General features: G+C 33.1%; 1 protein-coding gene across 6 annotated transcripts in view; it reads left to right on the top strand.

The window, feature by feature from the left end:
- Positions 1 to 15,309, top strand: part of CNKSR2 (connector enhancer of kinase suppressor of Ras 2) — a 338,317-nt gene that overhangs the window by 97,401 nt on the left and 225,607 nt on the right. The gene's annotated exons all lie outside the window — the stretch shown is intronic.

Raw genomic sequence — 15,309 nt, 5'->3', positions numbered from 1 at the left:
TTCACAAAATTAGTGCAGATCCCATTCTGTAAATGTGGTTTTTTGTCCTATTCCATTCTCGTCCAATTTTCCAAAGATCCTCCAGAGACTATACTACAATTATTTTTAAGATCTTTCTTTGTATAGGGTTTCTTAAATTTTATTGGGTCTTGTACCCTGAAAAAAAATCTTTAAACTCTATTTCATGATAATGTTTTTAAATGCATATAATAAATATATATATACATATATATATATATATATATATATATATATTACATAGAAAACTAATTCCTTTGAAATGTAGGTATCATTTAAAAAAAAAAAAAAGGTAAGTTCATGTACTTCTGGTTAGGAATCTGGCCTCTAGATATTTTGTGGATTTTGAGTACCTTATAGAACAGTTGGACTGCTTCCCAGTGTTTTCTCTCTTTTCTGCTGTGTGACCAGCTTATCTCCTTTTCCAGTCCTATATTTCTTTAATACAAAAGTCCTGAAGTGTCAGTCACTACCTTAATTCTTCAGAGACTGGGATATTCTGAAATTTGAAACCAATGAGTAGTACTAAGAGATCATTTGTGTTTGAAAAAAAAAGATGAGTCTTTACATTATGGAGTTGTTTAGCATTATTAAAAAGCAATTTCTGAAATGCAAACCACTGGGCTTTCTTAATCCTATTCAATTCTAGTGCCAACTTATTTTCCATCTCCAGTACCTGTCCCAAATACATGTCTCATATCATTAACTCCAAATCAACTTCATGTCATAATATGAACAGTACTCATTTTTCATTCATTATCTTTGAAGACACAAAACCACAGATAAATAAAAATAAATCATGCGTATTTATAGGCATATGTACACACAGAAATTCATATATGCACACAAATGCACACAAGAATGAAGGGAAAGTCTTTTTACCCTTTCATCATTAAACTCTTTTCCCATAATATACTCATGGATACCAGATGAACCAACAAATGGTGATGAGTTCAAATAATGAACAGGATGAATTAGAGTTCTTTAAATGACTTTTATTGAATTACTTGGAGCTCCACCAAAAATGAATTACTTAGCATGAGTGTTATTTAGGTGCATGAGCAAAGGTATGTGTATAAACATGAAGTTATATACCTATTTTTCTGTATACCAACTAACCTTTTCAGGGAGGGCCTTTGTTGCTTGCCTCTTGCTAGTTCTGCTTTAGGTATCAATCTTTCTAGTAATGGGTAGAGAAGATTGAAGCAGGTGATTATTGAGTGATTAGTGATGAATTTAATTTATCACCCTGAAAATAAAATTTGCATTTTATTGCCAAGAACTTTCTCACAAAAATTAATTTTTATATTATATATTTAAAAAACTTCCAACTCTGCTAGACTTCTAAAGATTTTCTTGGCATCACTGCCTCACAAAACAGCATTTTTTTTTGTTTGATTATGGGAGTCAAACTTTTTCATTTTTGCATAGTGAAACATTTAAGAATTCAATCAACTGATCTCATATGTTTACCAAAAAATCTGGAAACATATTTAGTGGTCTAAATCCATGGACCTTTAACCTCTGCAAAGAAGTGAATGGAGACATCTTCTGATATATTTTCTTTGATATTTGAACCTTTTAAAGAATTGTGATCATCAGACTTTTTTATATACACTGAGAATTTTACAGTCTTATAGATAAAATATAAATATGTATGTATATATGATTTTTAAAAGAAATTTCTGTCAGTAGCCCTTTATTGTACTTATCAATACCAATAAAGTATTTATATTGCTTCTGTAGAAAAATTTTTAATGTTTTAATTTCTTTTAAATAGAATGCCTCATCTGACCAACTTTGAAAAGAGTTTCTTAAAAGTTTGACTTAATTAAGCATTGAAATACAAAGTATTGGAAATTATAACCAATAACATAAAATACAGCTTTAAAGAGTGTTTTTAGATGAAAGCCTTCATTACTTTTAGTTCTGTAAATAACATGCACTGATATGTGCAGAATTTTATGCATGCCTATAGTGATAGAGGAAAAAGCAATTTTTGTAGCTCTTAAACTCGAAAACAAAATCCTATTCAATTGTGAAAGGATATATCTGATTCTTATTCTGTTTTCCCCAAAATTCTGGAGTTGAATGATAGTACAAATGTAAATTTTGAGTATCTGAACTCCTCTGTGCCCAAAAAGTTTTTAGAAGGTACCTTCATGTGGTCTCAGTATCATCTCTTAAAAAAAAAAAGCTGGGTTATGGCCAATAAGAGACTTTTCCCCTCCATAAAACCACTGTACTTCTAACAAAAATGAAGAAAGAAAACCAATGTATTTTTATGTTTTGTTATTATTTTATTTATTTACTTTTCCAATTACATGATAGTTTTCAGCAATAAATTCTTATTTTGATTTTCACATTTTTTCTCCCTCCTTTCCTTCCTTCCTCCATCCCTCTGACAGAAAGTAATCCAATATAGGTTATACATGTATAACTATGTTAAACACAAATCTCTATTAATCATATTGTGAAAGAAGAAGCAAATAAAAAAGGAAGAAGAAAATATGAGAAGAAAAAATCCACAATACATAAATTTTAAAAATTTAAAATAGCTTTGGTCTGCATTCAATTCCATAGTTCCTTTTCTAGACGTGGATGGTATTTTCCAACACAAGTCCTTCAGAATTGTCTTTGATTATTGTACAGATGAGATGAGCAAGTCCATCATAGTTAATCATCACACATTGTTGCTCTTAGTGTGTACAATGTTCTTCTGGTTCTGATGTATTTTTCTTAAATGAATGATACCATTCTCTTTTTTTATGCTAAGTAAAAATGTTAGAATTGAAGAATACAGATGTTGCCAGTAGGACTTGGAGAATTAGAATGTAATTCTGAATATTACACTAAAGAAAAAAATTCTGAAATTATTTGTAGCAAATGTAAACTTATGCTATAGAGAAATGCACAAGAACACAATTTGTATCAGATACTGTACCCATTTTGCTGTTTTGGGTCCCCACCATCTGGAACTAACAAGCAGTTCAGTTTTTATTTGCTTCCCACAGATATGGACACCTGCTATTGACAACCACTCCATAGTGAACAAAGCACATTATTTTCTTGCCCATGGAGGGTTATTTACCCTCCCTACAGGAACTCCTAACAGCTGCACTACTTGGCATGACATTTTTCTTTAGGAACTCTGAGTAGGACAGCAGCTGGTTTAGGTTTAGCCATATACATGCTAGGAAACGTTGTTTCATGTAGAGGCAAGATTGTTATGTGGCCAAACATCAATCATGCTTCAAGGTTATTTGGATCTAAACTAGAACAGTATGTTTTAGGGTTTCCCCCTTTAGTATGTATGTTTTTTAAATGATACATTTTGTTCTGATCCAAATGAGGCACTTCCCAGCAACCATCCAAACCACTTCCCTAACATAGTATGCTCCCTGAAAAACAATTAAAATCACTTTAAAATGTGATTTCAAAGCAGATTATAGGATCAGACACTTAGAGGTGAGAAAGACATGAGTCTATTCTAATTCTCTCTTTAAAAAAAATACAGGGTAAGTAGCCTACAAAGGATCTCAGAGGTATTGAGCATCAGAGAGTACTGGTTCTCTGAATACAGAGTCAGTGTTCTTTTTAATATATCTTGCTGCCTCCCAAGGATTCTGAAGTCCTAAGAAATTAAAGGGTTTGTACATAGTTACAAGTCACAGGTAGTGACCTTCAAAAATAGGTCTTCATCTTATTTTTTTATCATGAACTAGTAAATCATTAAAACATTGATATCTCCATATACAAAGATTGAAAAAAAGAGGATTGTTAATACAACTAAAATTATCACATTTAGTTTGTTTTTTTAATATATCTTTTTAAATATATCTTAATTTGTTAAATTTAACTTGGTAATATAAACAGTAACACTCTCTTATTTGTACTTTTTAAATGTCTCATTGAACTTTTTTCTTTCTTTTGTAATTTTTGCAACCTTATCACTATCTTCCCACTGTTTTCCCAAATTTCTTTTCTTATCTCTACCCAAAAACTTTCCCTTGTAGCCAATGCTCTTTTTTTAACTGTTATATTCTTTCCTGAATGACAGCATAATATTAGATAAAATTCAGGCTTTCAAGTCAGGAAGATCTGGGTTCAATTTTCTGCTTCTGATCCATACTGGCTATTTGAGTATCACAGTAACTATTTGAGAGGATGGCTTGTAATCCCTTTAGATGGAATTTATAGTTCATAAAAGAGCAATCCTCATGAGATATCCAAGAGAGTACCTGTAGAGACAGAGACAGAGAGACAAGAGAAGAGAACAAGAGATATATGATGATTTAGTAAGTGTCCTGAAAATCAAGGTGTTCTAAGAGGGAAAGATGGGTAAGAAATATTAAAGACAGATGATACAAAAGCTGAGAGGGGAAAGGTTTGATGTAATGAACAGTCGGGGGACATTTTGGCTGGATCACAGAGTGTGAAGGGAGAATCATTTGTGATAAGGCTATTGGTTGTGATAGTCTTTAAATGACAAACTGAAGAGTTCTAGAGGTGATAGGTGAAGTTTTCTGAGTATCAGAATGGCAATTTAAGAAAATTGAAAAATCACTGCTGGAGATGAATTGGAGTAGAAAAATATAGGAAGAAAAAACTAGGAAGCTATTATAATAGATAATGTCTGAGAGAAAGGTTAACAATATCTAATATTATTGAGATACAAGACAAGGATGAGATCTGAGGCAATATCATTGAATTCTCTCATTATTAGCAATCTTGAAGAGTTTTTAGATAATAATAGTTTCACATTGAATTTTGAAAACTGTTCATCTTCTTTGGTCTCTTATTTACTGTAGATATTAAATATTTCTGAATAATGATTTCTTCCTGGCTTGATGTACAGACCATAATACTTGCTGTTAATGAGGCCAAGGCTGGTGGATTACTTGAGTTTTGAAGTTCTGAACCACAGTAGAGTTAAAGCTGATCAGATGTTTACAATAAGTCTGCAACTAACAGGGTGAGCCTCCAGGAGTAGGGGGCTACCAGGCTACCGGAGAGGAGAGGAGAGGAGAGGAGAGGAGAGGAGAGGAGAGGAGAGGAGAGGAGAGGAGAGGAGAGGAGAGGAGAGGAGAGGAGAGGAGATAGAAAATTCTTGTAGTCACACCTCCCTCATTTAGGCATTTTTAAAGTATAAGACATCCTGTCCATGGTTTCTGAGTTTCTGAGGCACTTCAATCCATTCCTGAATGATATCTTCTACTGCCATTTATATTTCATCTCCAAGGCATACCATACCCTCAACCCTGTCTTTTCTCTCAGTCTGTTTTAAACTCTTCAATAGTCTTCCCCCGCCATACTTAATGGAAATCATTCTGAACAAATTTCCTTTCATCAAACATCTTCATCTAACTCACCTACTGACTCAATCTCAGTGAATTGTAGAACTCTAGCCCACCCTGTGGCAAGGCATTTTGCTCTCTTTCTCTGAAGTAGATGTTAGGAATTAAGTGATTGATTTGTTGATTCATCTCTCACTTTATTTGATATAGTGAAGAATATGAGTCATCCAAGAGAGAAATGACCCATATTTCCAGCTATTTAGATGACAACTTGCATGGCCTTAATTTTTTTTTAAGTTTTGAGCAATGATTTCATCAAGATAAGGAACTCTTGATAGAGAAAGTCCCTCCACACATAAATAATTCATCCACTGTTTTATTCTTAGAGACATGCTCATGGTAATTTATCTTACCATGGCTAGTAAATATCAGAGGCAGAAGTCCACATCCTCCAGACCACAACTTCAGCATCCATTTCACTATGGTTTCTGCTTCTCCTGTAATTGATACCTATTACTATGTGTGTTTTAGACATATAGGTGGCTCAATGGATGAACTGTTGACCTGAAACCAGGAAGATCTGAGCAGAAGTCTTGCTTTTCTGTTTGAATAAGCAGCATTTATCATACTTCTCAGAACATAAGTATTTAGTATTTTTTAATTCATTCATGTATTCCTATATGAAACTATGATCAATATCCCTATGCATCCATATTGGATTGTTAGATAATTTTCCCTTTTCCCCCTCAGAACCCCCAAATAATTTCTCACAGTCTATCTTCTTGAGGTAGAATGATATTCTTCTTTAGGGATTATTCTTATCCCCCCATTTTCTCAGAAGCTTTATACTGTTTTTTTATCTCATTTCATATTACCTAATTTAAAAAGAAGGACTCAATGCTTTCTAGTTGCAGGGTATTTTGGGGTTTTTTTTTTTAACTGAGTAGTTTTTTTGTCATGGATCCCTGGGCTGGGTTGCTGAGCATTTCCTATATGTAGCTTAGCCTCAGAACTACTTAATTTCTTCATGCCACACTTCTAACTTCCTCCTTCCTAAACTGGATTGCTACTTTAATTCTAAGAGCAGCAATCAGTCCAATTTACTCCTCCCTGAATTGTTCTTTGATATGTATGGTCTTTATGTATCAGAATTTAAACTTGAAGGAGCAAGCTTTGTTGTTGCTCCTATCTGTACAGTGTCTATAATGTAGACATGGTTTAATAAATACTTAAACCACAATCCATTAATTTTCTTTCCCTAACCAAGATAACTGGAACTTACTGCTTGCACATGTATAAGAGACAATGTGTGGTGAACTGTGGGATGAATGAAAAGCTGGGTGTCATCAGGGAATAGCTACTGAAAACTGGAGGATAGGAAAATAGTTACTAATTGCTCTCATGAAGTTGACTTTTTCCTGTTGGTATTTATTAGTTTAAAATATTTTCAGAATCAGAAATATGAAAAGCATTTCAAGATAGTATCTTCTCCAGGAAGAACTGGATCTAAATCATCATGTATTTTGTCTTATTTATGTTTCTTCTGATATAAATTTTCTAATAAAAATCTTATGATTGGATAAATGTTATGATTTAGGAATATGAATCATAGCCCTGATAAGTTTATATTTAAGCTTGGTGGTTTACAAAAAAAAGGAATGAACAATCTTTATACTAAATCCACTTATGTTTTCTTAGTTAATTAACTTTTTATTATTAGAAGTGAAAATAATCTCAATAAAATTAACACAGTTTTTCACTGAGAGGACTTACTCCTCATTTTTTTTAATTTGTATCATTTCTGAATGTCTGCCAAGCTGGACAGGCTTTGAGTATAACTATCTATCTAAAGACCAGCATTGTCAATAGAATATTATCACCAGAAAGTTAGTCCTAAGATGTTTTTTTTCTGCCCACCTGAAAGTATCTTTTAAAGCATAGATGCCTTGTGAAGAGATCTCCATGAAACAAAGTTCTTATGCTGATGAAAGCACAGATTCTTGAAATATTAAAGGCACTGATGATGATTCAATACCTTCTTTACAACACATTTTTAAAGAACTTGCTCTTTATATTTTGCTTCGGAAACCTTTGTTTACCTCTTTTGAAATGTGTAAAGGAGTCAATATTTTCATTTTCCTGAAAAAGAAACTGAATCACTGAGAACTTGATTTTGGAGGGTTCATCTTCTGATAGAGGGAACAGCATATAGGAAAACAGTTCTATACAGATAAATGCTTCTCCCTGTTGCCTTCTAATTCCATTCCAATCAACTCAACAAATTCCTATTAAAAATTTCCTGTATAATTCCAAAAATTAGTTCAAATTCCTTGCACTCATGACCAACTAGAATCTGATTCTCATCTTCTTTCCCAGTCTAATCTGCCCATATTTCCATTCATTTAATCTGCCTTCTAACCAAATTAGCCCATTCATCATTTCCTAGGATCGTAGAACACTAAACTTAGAAGGAGATTGAATGATTATCTAGGCCAACTGTTTCCTGATGAATTAATGAATCTCCCCACCCCTACCCCATAAGAGAACCTTCTTTTTTCCTTCCAAGGGCCATTTGGATATTTATAACATCATTTGTGGGCTATATTTGGTCAAACATTTTATTAATTCACCCCTAAAAATATTCTAGATATATTGAATTCCCAAGCCCACTTGTGATTGCCTTTATGACACCAGACTAATATGACCCGTGAGCCAGAGGTTTCCCACTCCTGCCATAAGTGATCATTCAACCCCTACTTAAACTCTTAAATTTGATAGGGGATTTTCCTAGACAATTGTTCTAATTTCAGTCATTCAGAAATAGAAAGTTGTTTCTTATAATGAGCTGAAATATAACTCCTTATAGTAACTTTTCTTTGGTCCCACTTTTTGCCTCTGGAGACCAGAAGTCAAAATTGTCATCTTCTCAGTAGCCATTATACTCTATTCCTTTTTTTTGGTAAGGCAGTGGGGTTAAGTGACTTGCCCAAAGTCACACAGCTAGGTAATTATGTATCTGAGAATGGATTTGGACTTAGGTTCTCCAGACTCCAGGGCCAGTGCTCTATCCACTTCACCATCTAGCTGCCCCTATCCTTCTATTCTTGACCTCTATACTTTTATCCATGTCATCATTCTCCAGAGAGGAATGTCTTCTATATCCCTGTAGCCCCTTTTGGAATACTAATTATTTCTGAAGACCCAGCTAAAATATCACTATAAATGAAATTCCCTTCTGCCTCCCAGTTAGAAGTTATCTCTCTCTCCAAAATCTCAATTAGCTTTGTATGTCACTCATGCACTTATCACTTTCAATATTTATTATAGTTATTTGTATCTACATTACACAGGTCTTATCAGCACAAAATCTTGTATGCTTTCTTGAAGACAGGGGTCATTTTTTCTTTATCTTAGTACTTCCTCAGCACCTAACAAAAGATCAATAATTTACATGAAAAATTTATTTTTTTAGAAAACAATTTGTTGAAAAGAATTTAATCAAGCTAAATTTCTGACAAATAATATACTTTTGTTGTTTTAAGAATCAATTTTTTTCAGGCTAATTAAGGAAAATATTGGTATTGAAAACTGAAAATGATTTAGCACATAGATGAGTCAAGAAAGATCCAAAAACTGTTATAGATCAGACTGAATTGTCAGTGGTATTAAGAACTACACCACAAATTTACTTGAAATAAATTGTTTATATTACAGGCAGTTGAATTGTGTCATCTAATAGCCTAATTCAGCTATCATAAAACTCATACACAGCACCCTCTGCCATCACTGGGAATTATATGGGAATGTCTGAGGACAAAAATTATGCTTAAAGTTGCCAGTAAATGAGGTCAATTTATATAAGCAAGGTGTAGATTTCTTTTTTTAAAACAATCTAGGGCACCCATTCATTACCAGGCTTTCAAAAAAATCTCATTTAAACATTTAGGATGATGGCAATGCTTCAAAATCTGTTCTGTTTCAAATAATGTTTCACTTAGATTTAATTATTTTTATTCCCTTTGCAATAAGGAAAGCATGGTCAATATCTAAAAATATACCATCATGAATGGATTTTCTTTTCCTTTGCAAATAGCGAGTGACAACCCAAGATTGCTAGAAGGGTCATAAGACACCTTAAAGAGAATTTCTCACCAGAAAAATCACAGATCTGGACCAAAAGTCAAAATATTTGGTTTCAGTTTTGGTGTGCATGAATAGTGTTTATAGATGCTTCAGAAAAATTGAAATATTTCTTCTCCTAATCCTTACCCCCTTCCCTCCCAAAAGAAATCTTTAGGAGACATTTTAATTACAAATTAAGAAAAAAAATCTTAATAAAGAGACTTTCTTAAAAAGTGAAATCTCATTTAAAGCACTGTCAGCAGGGAAAGCAAGGGAGAGAGATTTATGCCCACACATTTCTTGTCAGTGTTGAAATAATCATCATGATAATTTCCCTAAGATTGTATCAACTTATCTTCAAATTATTCTCTCTGAGCCATTTTTTACACTCTCCATCTTAAATGCAAAAAAAGGAGACTTCAAGTGTGACCAGATAACAAATGAGTACAAAACATTGTTTGCTTACCAGAGACAAGATGTGAGAAATATATAAGGGGCCTAAACAGAGGGAAGACAGAAGGAGGCAGAGAGGAATTTGTTTTTTTTTTTTAAAATAATGGCCCCATCAAGATAACTTCTCTTTGCTCTCAATTAGTTCTGAATTGGTTTTCATCAGTAGAGTTACCTTCCAAAACTGACACAATCCAGCAAAACCTATATCAAATTTGTGAGAGAAACTTTTGACAGGTCATGTAAAGATCAAATGAAATTTTAAATGATCAAATTGCTCTCCACAATAGAAATTATTTCACCAAATTCAACTGAAATAATACCTTCCAAATTGTATTTATACTCAACTGCTTCTGTCTCCTTTTGCTCACCCCCAAAACACTTTTCTGCTTGTAATTTTTTGCACTTAGAATAAAGTGGAATACTTTTATACAACAGTTGGAAGTTGTTCTGAAAGTCTTTAAGTGTCTTCATACTAGTATTTTTTTCAAAAAAGTATATTGGCTTGCTTTTAAAAAAAGAAGAGAATTTTAGTAAAATTTTTGTTACTTAGAAAGTACAGTTAAAATTTAATTCAATTCAACAAGCATTTACTGAGTCTCTTACAATATTGTGCAAGTGGTTGTAGACACTTGAGATAAGATAAAGAAACAGACCCTGACCCTCAGGTAGTTGATACTCTATTGGAATATCTACAGTACTCTTCTTTATTTCTATCTTTTCATAAAATAGCAATCAATTAAAAGAATTTTGTTAACAATCAACTTTGTACCCAGGGATATGCTAGTTGTTCCATAAATAGAGGAGGCAAAAAGCCTGGTCCCTACCTTGCCCTCATAATTTTATGACAATTGTAAATCCTGTGTTCATATAGACTTAGATCTAGTGCTTACTTGAGTTTTGCATGTTCTTTTTAAAATTATATTTCTTCTTCCTACCACCATCTCCTTCCCAATTGAAAAAAACATAAAATATCTGTAATAAAAATTTTATTTAAGCAAAACAAATTCTCGAATTGGCCATGTCCAAATATGTATATTCATTTATGTGTGCATGCATTTGTGTGTGTGTGTGTGTGTGTGTATATATATATATATATATATATATGTATGTATACATATGTGGGGGTAGGGGTAAAGGACTCAGTACATACAAGAGCACATATACATATAAATACAAAATTTTATGTGTTTATTTGTTGTGTATTTATGTGTTATTTATAAGGATATTTTGCAAGTGTAAGTGTGTGTGTGTGTGTGTGTGTGTGTGTGTGTGTATTCCATTCTTTATTCTAAGTTCTTTACCTCTATCAAGAAGAAGATAGGATGCTTCAATATGAATCCTCTAGAATCATTAAACTAAATAGAGTTCTAATGTTTTTCTAAGTTAGTAGTCTTTACAATATTGTTGTTATTTTGTACATTGTTTTTCTTGTTCTTCTCTCTTTATTCTGTATCAGTTCATACAAGTCTTTCCATGTTTCTCTGAAACTATTCCCCTCACAATTTCTTATAACATGATAGTATTCTGCCAAATTTATATTTCACAACTTATTCAGCCTTTCTATTGATGGGCAACCCCTCTATGTCCAGTTCTTTACATTTTCAAAAAGTGCTGCTTTGAATATTTTTATACATCCTTAGAGTTTGTTTTATTTAGAACTAAAAATTCCACCACATTTTATCAGCTTTTCTTGCTTCTCCCCTTTTACCCATTTCCCCATTGATTGAAATGTATCTCTATATCTATCTGTGTGTGTGTGTGTGTGTGTGTGTGTGTGTGTGTTTTCCCCTCCTTTGATCAATCCTGATGAGATGGAGGTTCAAGTCTTACTTATTGCTTCCATCCCATCACACCTTGAATTTGTTAGATAATGCCCCCCCAGTATCAAAATATAGCAGAACCCCTCCCAAACGTTTATTTAATTAGATTCTCTCTCTGTGACACCTGATAATAGGCTTGGGGGGGGGGGGAGGAGGGAATAAATGTAGCATCTCCTCAACTTAGATCAGCTGTACTTCTTGCTATTCAAACATCTTGACTCCACCTGATAGAGTCTTTTTTTACATTTTCATCTTTTTTTCCAATTATGTGAAAAACAATTTTAACATTTTTTAAATTTTGAGGGACTAACTAAGGACAAATGATTTACAGTCTAAGCTGAGTTCCAAATTCTTTCTCTCCCTCTTCCTCTCCATTGAGAAGGCAAGTAATTTGATATAGGTTAAACATGTGCAGTTATGTAAAACATAGTTCCATATTAGTTATGTTGTAAAAGAAGACAGACAAAAAACAAGAAAAGGTGTTTTTAAAGGATGTTTTGATCTGCATTCAAACTACATCAGTTCTTTCTCTAGAGGTAGAGAGCATTTTTCACTGGTACTTCAGAATTGTCTTAGATCATTGTATTTCTAAGAATAGTAAGTCATTTACAATTCACTATCATACAATATTGCTATTACTGTATACAGTATTCTTCTAGTTCTTCTCCCTCTATTTTGTATCAACTCATGGAAGACTTTCAGCATCTGCTCATAGTTCTGATGGATAATCTGAACATGCTATTCTGACAGAGCTTTTTACTTCCTTTGTGTTACATACTTTATACATTTCCCCTTTATTAGCTGTCTCCCACCTTTAGAATGTAAACTTCTTGAGAGTTAGGACTGTCTCATTTATTTGTAGTTTCATTCCTAGCATTTAGCATAGTACTTACAATATTGTAAGAAACTACCAAGTAAGCTGCTAGATTGTACAGTGAATAGTACTGGTCCTGAAGTCAGGAATACCTGAGTTCAAATCCAGATTCAGATGCTTACCAGCTATGTGATCCTGATCAAGTCATTTAACCTCTTTTGCCTCCATTTACTCACATATAAAATGAACTGGAGAAGGAAATGGCAACTGCTCCATTATCCTTACCAAGCAAACTCCGAAAGTGGTTATGAAGAATTATACACAACTGAACAACAATACTGAAAATATTGACAATATATCTATGTTCTTTCCAGACCATTTTCTTATGGATCTATATTACAGGTTTCATGGGGCAATAACATTATACTCTGTATTTAATTTTTTTGGTGGTGATTCTACTTAGGAATGTTTAAGTTCAGAAAGAATACTTTTGAAAAGATGCCCTTCCTAAGTTAAATCTGGAGTGGGTTTAGTGACAAGAAATTCATTTTTCAACATAGAGCAACCTGGAGGAGAAATAAATTTGAGAGTCAGTCCTTCTTCTCAAAACAAGTTTTTTTTGGGGGGGTGAGATTAATAGGAAATTAAGTTTAGATAAGCTTTAACATTATGATAGTGGTCAATAACTAGTTCCACAGAACTGTTGTTTCCACAGTACTCTTTGTACTCTGCTCCTCTTTATAGAGGACTCAGACATCGAAATGAGGGTTTTTGTTTCATTTTGGTTTGGGGTTTTTTTCTTGAATGGATATGTCTTGTAACTCAGTGCAGTGGAAAGGTCACACACTTCAGAGTCAGAAAAGCTAGGTTCAGATCTCACCCGTGACACTTACTTGTGTGATTGTGAACCTGGATAACTCACTGACTCTGTTAACCTCACCTCTAAAATGGGAGATGAGATCATATCTTAAATCCATTCTAAATCAATGAGCACATGAACTCCAAATAGTTTCTTAACATTTTGTTTCTCAGAAACCACATCTGTAGAGCTTAATGCTATCTATTCAAGTTACTCTGCAAAGTTATTCTGATGCTCAAAGGGAAAAATGTTACATCAGTTTGAAAAGGAATGTAAATATGTAAAGCCATTATGGATTTAGACATAGGAACTAGGGAGTTTACAGGTAAAAGGTTAAAAAGGTAGAGGCAAACTAAGGTCCATGGGGTCATGAAAAGTCAGACATGATTGGAAGTCTGAACAACAACAAAAGGTTCCTTATTTAAATAGAATTTTTGTTTGTGAATTACAGTGAATAAATCTAGTTACCCAATACTGACTATCTGACCTAAATCACTATCTCACATTCTTTAACTGGCTGTTCTTCTGGTACCATGGAGTTGGTTTTACCAAAATCTCAAGAGGATTTTAGAAGGATTTCTGAGTTTATTTGGGATAATTAAAAATACCCACTAATAATTCCTTTCTATATCTAGATTAAAATACGATAATTCATTGATATTAACAAAAATATCACAGTGGTTCTTAGCCTTCACTCATGACCATTTTCTCCTTCTCCAATATTCTGATAATTAGATTTCAATATAATTAGTTTCCTTTGTTATCCTAAATATTTTATTTTCTATATTTAAAAATATTATTCTATGAAAGAGGGGACAGTTCATAGATTTCACCAGACTATCAAAAGAATTCATGATATACACAAAGGTTAAGAACCCCTTTTTAGAATTTCCCCCTTTATTTATTTAAGAACTTACTCCAGAATAATATTTGTGCCACTGTGATGAAGAATATCTGTACCTTTCTTTCTAAAAAATGAAAATAAATTTACAAACTCATTCACTCTCTGATATAGAGCTCCTTAATTGGTTCATCTCAATTTCAGAGACTCTGCTGAGTTGTGTGGACTTCATCCACAGACTATAATCCTAAAATTTCAATTCATAGCACCCAATTTCTAGATTTCATATTTTAAAGGGAGGTTCAGGTTTACTAAGATGTGATTTTGAACAAGTATTAGTTTCTAAAGTATCAGAATTACAAAGAATGAACTAAAACACGATTTTCTTTCTTAGTACTATCAATGGGTACATTTAATAATAAGATTCTTATAATGAGCAGTATTTCTCATTATGGTTTGTCCCAGTTTAGTTCTAAATGACCTAGTTTCAGCTCAAGTTTCTCAATCCAATATTGGATCACCTAGAATGCCTACTATTTGAGGAAGATATGAAAACAAACCTGTATGTAAAACAGAAGCCTATAAAACTCTGGCAGTAGGGCAATGAATACAAAACTGAAAATGTTAATAAGTAGTGTTCACTATAAGTTAATATAGTGGTCAAGCATAGATTTAGAACCGGAGGAAGCTTAGAAATCAACCATTTCCCTTCATTGCATAAATGTCAAACTGAGACCCAGAGAAATGAAATAATTTGCCTAGGATCACAGATGAACAGAGCTGGTTTTCAAAACATCCTGACAAGTCCAGTGTTCTTTCCATGACTTGCCCTTGCATGAGCAAAAAACTGATTATAATTTTCAGCATCTTTAATTATCTCCAACTCATTGTCAGTATGTAGGGGATTGATGAATTCAGTTTCACAGCACTGGGGTTAAGAGTCAAATCTTACTTAATATTATCTTCAACCAGTGCCAGTCATGGACAAAAACAGTATTTGGTTGAAATTCAGTAAGATAAACAAAGACAGGAGGAATAACATGGCCTAACAATTGTTGTGGCTGATATGCAATGTTGTAACCAGA

This window comes from Macrotis lagotis, chromosome 1, assembly GCF_037893015.1.
Source record: "Macrotis lagotis isolate mMagLag1 chromosome 1, bilby.v1.9.chrom.fasta, whole genome shotgun sequence".
Taxonomy (NCBI): domain Eukaryota; kingdom Metazoa; phylum Chordata; class Mammalia; order Peramelemorphia; family Peramelidae; genus Macrotis; species Macrotis lagotis.
This window is presented reverse-complemented; position numbering and strand designations above follow the sequence as displayed.